The 6,960-nt window shown below is 37.9% G+C and overlaps 2 pseudogenes across 1 annotated transcript in view; both read right to left on the reverse strand.

The window, feature by feature from the left end:
• Positions 1 to 340, reverse strand: part of LOC149049018 (guanylate-binding protein 6-like) — a 76,839-nt pseudogene extending 76,499 nt beyond the window's left edge. The window contains exon 1 of the transcript XR_016184753.1: positions 297 to 340. The product of XR_016184753.1 is annotated as a guanylate-binding protein 6-like (transcript). The remainder of the gene's footprint in view (positions 1 to 296) is intronic.
• Positions 341 to 1,778: 1,438 nt separating this feature from the next.
• On the reverse strand, positions 1,779 to 2,492 carry LOC149049024 (uncharacterized; annotated as a pseudogene).
• Positions 2,493 to 6,960: the final 4,468 nt, after the last annotated feature.

Raw genomic sequence — 6,960 nt, forward strand, 5'->3', positions numbered from 1 at the left:
ATGAACATCATAACGACCAGTCAACTGCAGGGAAAGTAAATTAACTAATCTGTGGTGGGTCTAAGTCGTGTTTCTAAAAGAAAACTGCATCAAGATAAACTGGAAAGCTCGAGATCAACGTACGTTAACAAGCATATGTCAGTGCCAAGAAAAAAAATAAGTCCCTAAATTGATACATACGTTAAATGTAAAAACCGAATCGAACACAAGCAGATATCACTCTGCCCTTTTTTATCCTATAATGATCTTTTCTGTTTTTCAAGATCTGGTGGTCGCGCATTCTTCCAAACCTTCACCTTAAACATGTGTGTATAGAGAACTTTACACCCACAGACGACATTTGATGGATGTGGATGTTTATCGTCAATAGAGTCAAAGGGAGCATACTCCTCCCGCCACTTAAGTAATTTTTTAGGCGTGCGAAGAAAGGTTAGTGAACTGAAAAGAAAAATCAGTCTCCCCTCCCCTTTTCCCTAGTGAGGTGCAGGGGCAGCTATGACGCTCCTCTCATCCATTTCATGATTACATGTGTGTTCTCATTGCGCTCAGCAGGAGCTTGGACATATATAAGAAATAAAACTTGTCATTAAAAACTGATGACCATGAGGACATGGACAGAAAGTTTTTTTTTGGGTATTTTTTATTGAAGCCATGTTTCCAGCTCTTTTTTGAAAGCAAAATGAATAAAATGTTACATGATGCACTAATGTCTCGAAAACAAAATAAAGTTTGCAATCCAGTTGTACAGGCAATCACATGATTTGAGTGCCATTTGTAGAAAAGAGCACAGGATAATTTTTCAGAGATCAACAAAATTGCAGGAGCCAGTAGAACAAGCGCAATTTGCGAAATAATTTACAAATGCACATTTATTCCAAATTGCAACAAACATTTCTTCATTCTAATTGACCACAAGAAATTCTTCAGAAATAATCCTTATTACTTTGCTCTTTTATCGGTTCTCTTGTTCCTAGGAAAAAGAGGCTTTCTTGAGCCACTCAGTCCTACACGCGGGAGTTAACAAATTATTCAAACGCCGTTCACAACGCTGGTATTTTTTTTTTCACATGCAACCGGTTAAAAAGGAAAGGGCTCTCTGTATTTTCGGCCGCACATGACCATTAAAAACTTAATTAAAGTACTTGCAATGGTGTTCGTATCTCATTCGTGTTTTCGTTGAAATTCTAACTCACACCTCTGGATCTCAGTACGATCCTCTGACCAACTGAGCAATAAAATACAGTAAATCAAATGGTTTGAATCCGGGGGCAACCTGATCGTTCGTGTGAGTGTAGTCCTAAGAAGGACTGTTGTCGGTAGTGGTGACTGACGTTTCGACAACCTGAGTGGATGTCATCATCAGAGTCAAGGAATAGTTGTTGTCACTTGAGTGTTCTTAGTCCGGTTTGTATAAACTGATTGGTCAGTTTTGCCGTGATGTAATCGGTTGTAAGACTCAAGTGGCGTAGGTCGGCGTGATTGATCGGTCTCGATCTGTCAGTAAAGTTAGGTCATTCTGTTCGGTTCGTTTGTAATGTTAATATCATGAATGAGTCGTTGGTACGGCGCCTGTAGTGATTGACACATGTTGAGGGGAGTCTGCTCCCTGTCTGTTCCTCGATTCGTCTTTGTCTTTGACGTTAGTCAGTAACTAAAGTAGTGTAGTAATGGGTTTGTGAGCCACCCGGATATTCAAGGGTTATAGGATGCGCGAGATGTTCTCAGATATGCCCTTTATGTGCGGTGTAGTCGCTGTAGTAGGAGAAGATGCGTTGTCGTTAGCTTCGGTAGTAGTGGTAGGTCGGTGAGTGTTCAAGTCGTCGGATGAAGTCTTCGTTGAAATTTTTCTTCGAAAAAACATGATCAAGGTACTTGTTCTCGTCGGATAAGTTGTCTGTCGTGTTACATACTACTTGCGCTCGTCGCGTTAGAGTCCTGATAGTTGTGGCTTTGTGTGATGTCGGGTTGTGGGATGACTCGTTCCCCTGAGTGATCTGCTGGTATGTGTCGGTTATGAAGGCACTAGACAGGAGTGTCGAAACGTTGGGTTTATGAATTGTAACTTCTTCGGTTACATTCATTAAATCTGTAAACCAGAGTCGCATCAAACCATGTCTGATGTGTCGGTTCGTTGTAAACTGTTGTTCTTAATAAGTTGTCTTCACGGCTTGCCAGGCAGTCTAGAAAAGGTACTTTACCATTTTCTTCGACCTCTCTGTTAAACTGCATGTCAGTGTTTTGTACATTAAGGTGGTGGTGAAATGCATCAATTTCGGTGCGTCATACGGCGTTAAATGTCTCGTCAACGTAGCATAACAAAAGCGGTATCGTTGTCGGCAAGTCTAAACACCGCGTTTCTCGATGTTTTGCATCACAATTTCTGCTACCACAACAGAAACTGGAGACTCCATAGCTGTACCGTGTAACTGTTTGTAGTGTTTACCGTTGTAATGAAAGTAAGTTGACTTTAGGCAAAGCTTTAGTAAGTCCATGATGTCCTCTGCAGGAATCATTGTGTAGCTCAGTGCATTTTGCAAATAAAAACAGTGTGGAAGAGGAGAACGTTTTTTGAAGATATGGTTTTCTTTTTCGTTGAATAATCAAGAGAGATTGCAACAAATTCAGAAATAGAGTAGTAACATTTTCAAAACACGAGACAGTAAATGAACTCGTCCGCTGTATTGTTAATGTAAAGGCTTGTCCAAAAATCTTACCATTAGTCCCCCTCCCCCCACCTCATTGTCATCAAGGTCCCCCCAGTTGAGGATAAGCACAGACATACTGAGCAGGAAGTTTGATGATGTCCTCATTAGAGGTGTCACATGATTCATTTTTCCTTCCTTACATACTCGTTGAAGGAATCCTCTTGTAAATTTTCATTTTGGAAGCGTTAGTGAGTGTACATGCTTTTTCTAACGTTTCAGTATTCTCAAGTTACATCACATTTTCAGGGTTTGCCCAAAACCATTGAATGTTAAAAGGCAGGGGTTTACGTCGTCAGTATTTCAAACATGATGCGTAATTCGCTTAATGCTTTAGTTCACACCAATCTTTTTCAGCTGTTTTTGCAAATTTCGTGAAACAATGGTAAATTTATTGGTGAAACTTCTGACTTCTATCAACTTCCTCTGAAAATAATGCGTGACAAGTAACGAAAATATGTACATCAGTATTTAAATAGAGAAACTGTTCAGTGTAAATTTTGTTGGGTTGCGCTTCCTTTATTATTGCAGTGTGCCGGGTCTGCTCCTTAAGTTTGCGTTTTATACCAAGTTGCAAGTGCTTTATTTAATTTCTTATATCTTGAAGAGTCAGTGATTATAAACGCGAGACGAAAAAAGGGAGCAGAAAAACGTAACTCATCCTCTCAAATTTGTGTGAGCATATGTATGAGTTTTACTGTCCATTTGCTCCTTGGATTCAATCCGGTACGATACAAGGAAGGCCACCGATTTCCGCCCATTTATTCTGTAGAAACTAATCTTTTCATTACTTGGACTATGACTTTATTTCTCAAAGGAACTTTGATTTGCGCAGCCATCTTTAAAACATGTTGGATGAGATAAGTTGCTCCATAACTTCGAGTAAAGGGTAAGTTGAAATAGCAATCGGTAATAAGAAGAGTCAGCCACTTACCTAGTAGTCTATAAATAGACTTGACAAAGTAATAGCGAGATACAAGTATCTTTGTCCGCTCCACAGACTAAGTGTTGATATCTTTTCGAATAAGAATTTTTATCGTTTATCGGCCAGCTTTGATTTAAATTTAAGACAACATTCTTCTTTCTTGGTGGAGTTACGATTATAGTCCTCTATCTAATTTTGTGATCCGTAGTCAAATGAAAGAACGAGTGAAATCGGTATGACTGACCAAAGTACATTTATTTTTTCCATCTCGTTCTGTCGCAGAAAGTGCTTAAGACCCAAAGGAAGATTATAGTTAACAAATAAGCTAATGATTTACCAATAAAATCAATGTAAAACTTGTCCTTTTTGGATGAAAATTCTGTAACATAGATGGCTCCCAGGGAGAAGTTGCTTGACTGCAAGGTACATTTTTAAGGTTTCCATATGCTGTGACCATTGAAGTGTGTCGTTGTACAAGGCGAAGAGAACTCACGCGATTACGTTTTACTAGCAAATGGAAAGGCGCTTATTCTCTGAAAGCGTTTTTATTCACTGTAATCATAAAAACCACAATCCCCTTGATTATGATTGGTTTCAAAAACTCCTGTTTTCCACTAATTCTCTTAACGAGCTGTTATCAGACAGTTTGTTATCGGACAGTTCAACAAGCTAACCACATTCAAAGCTGTAGTTTAAATCAATTAAATCAATTTTTTTTTCAGGTCCTATTTTCAACTACTCGTTTCAGCAGTGCTCTTAGCTGCGGGGATATCTCAAATTCGTTTCTTCACCGCAGTGCAAATATATGAATTTCATATATCTAAAATCATTATTCATCACTTGGATGATATATTTGGACCCAACGTATTAATTAGCTTCCAGTTGGCTTGTTAGCTCAGTTGGTAGAGCGCTGCACCGCAGAGGTCATGGGTTCAAATCCCGTACGGGCCTGAATTTTTTTTTTCCGGTCCTATTTTCAACTACTCGTTTCAGTAGTGCTCTTGGCTGCGAGGATCTCTCAAATTCGTTTCTTCACCGCAGTGCAAATATATGAATTTCATATATCTAAAATCATTATTCATCACTTGGATGGTATATTTAGACCCAACATATTATTAAAATCTCAGTTGGTAGAGCGCTGCACCGGAATCGCAGAGGTCATGGGTTCAAGTCCCGTACGAATCTGAATTTTTTTTTTTTCAGGTCCTATTTTCAACTACTCGTTTCAGTAGTGCTCTTAGCTGTGAGGATCTCTTAAATTCGTTTCTTCACTGCAGTGCAAATATATGAATTTCATATATCTAAGATAATTATCAATCACATTCAAACTTGTAGTTTAAATCAACTAATCACAACCTTGGTTCCAATCACAATGACAATATTTTAGAGAGCAGAAGTAGTTTTTTTTTGGAAATTGTAATTTTTCGGATTAATTGGTAATAAGACTTCGTGTTATCCAGTTCGGTCTGTAATTATAATCGTGTTGCTTGAATAATTTTCGTTTCGTTCTCTTACCGTAAGGTAGCCCCGCTTGATACGTCAAGACGTTTATGTATGTTTTTTATACTAACTGATCTGAGATACATGTACTACAACAGCATGCGGAGGTGAACCTCATCTCTGGCACAGTGGGCAGATCTTGATGATTGCCAAAACGGAAATAACTTTAAAGAATTTCACTCGTTTCCTACCTTGTGTGCTCATAAAATTTGTCAGTGAAGTTGAGTTCGCTAGACACAAGTTCCGTGACTCAGTACCATCATTTGTCACGCAACATTCAACATGTCCTCAAAGAGGCACGGAATGTTTTTACTCCAGTATTTCACTGAACATTTCTCTTTCTTTTTGTGGCATAAAGGTCATCTATAATAGGTTGAGCCAAACTATTTCTACTACAAGGGGTGATCAATAACAATGAAACATATTTTAAAAACATTCAGCACTTCCGGCTTGCGGCTTATCACGTGACTGGCAAGCTTGACTGGCCGTGGAATGCAGATTTCCCTTGTGAAATCAACTGAGTGATTGAGTCAAGTTAACATTTTAGCGAAAGAATCTTTGTGTTTCCTCCTTTCAGCCCGGCTCTGACCTTGTAAAACAGTTCGTTATGTAAATTTCACCTAACCAAGTTGAAGTTGTACAACAGCTGTGGCTCACTTTCGTTAAACACGAGCATGTGCTATCGTCGAGTAAAGATGAAACAGAGGTAAGGGTTGACTGTACTCTGCCAACGTAAGGGAGAATGCATTTATTAGATGGCTTTTACTAGATGTCCAAGATATCTTACCCGTGTTCGCTTGAGAAAATGTAATATTGCACAGTTCAGAGCTACTTAAATGAGTTTTGTAGATTGATATTTGAAATAGTTGTTTATGTAAATATAAGATCAGCAACCTTTAATGCTTCATCATGAAAGTGAAAGTTGCCTGTGTCATCATTTCCCTGTTTATTTTTATGGAGCTGTGCGTATAAATTCTTTGTTTTCCAGTATCTCTCTGCTGTTTGGTTGTTCGATTGTTTTATTTGAATAATTTGAGACTGTTCCTTTAAAATCGATGAACTTCGAATTCATCGGTAACTGCTTGCAAAGAGTACATCACTTTAAAAGTAATGGGTATCGTTTAATCGACATCAGTTTGCAAATTAAAGCTAAATTTACCACATTTAAAAGCATCTCAGCTCGGAAAAATAGTCGTTATATAAGTGAACCGAAACTTTAAAGCTAAGACACCCGTTATGAAACGTTACTTAAACCTGATTCAAACGTTGTACACTGTAAATCATAATTTTGGAATCGATACTAGTTGTTTTAATGCAACAAGTATTTATGATCATGACTTTGCCCCGCTTCCTTTCCCAAAAGTTGTTGAATTCATAACTGTCACTCACTTTAGTATTGACTTTAATTGAATCATCTCTACCTTGAAGTTAATTTTGATGTATTAAATTTGCCATTTTGACAATAGTTCTATATCTTAATTGTTACTTTTTGCTGCCGTAATAACTTTTCAAATATCACCGCTATGACACTGCAGAGTATATACTAAGTTTGAATCTTCTAATGGTGAGATAATTCTACCTGAAGTTCAGTAATTAACTCTCAATGGCTTCACTTCAAACGGCTTTGCTTTGCTCAATTTTTTGTGCAATGCATGGGAGCATCGTTTGTGACTAAATCACCCTTATCAGTTTCTTACCTCTGTATGGTGTTTATTTTATTTTAATTTACTACTTTTATGATTTTGACTGTACTTTTGGACTTGATAGTTTTTCAAAGTTAAGTTATGAACAGTTGTATTATTTCCAATGCCTACTTAGCTTCTTGTTTCAAAT

This window comes from Pocillopora damicornis, chromosome 3, assembly GCF_964200805.1.
Source record: "Pocillopora damicornis chromosome 3, jaPocDami1.2, whole genome shotgun sequence".
Taxonomy (NCBI): Eukaryota; Metazoa; Cnidaria; class Anthozoa; order Scleractinia; family Pocilloporidae; genus Pocillopora; species Pocillopora damicornis.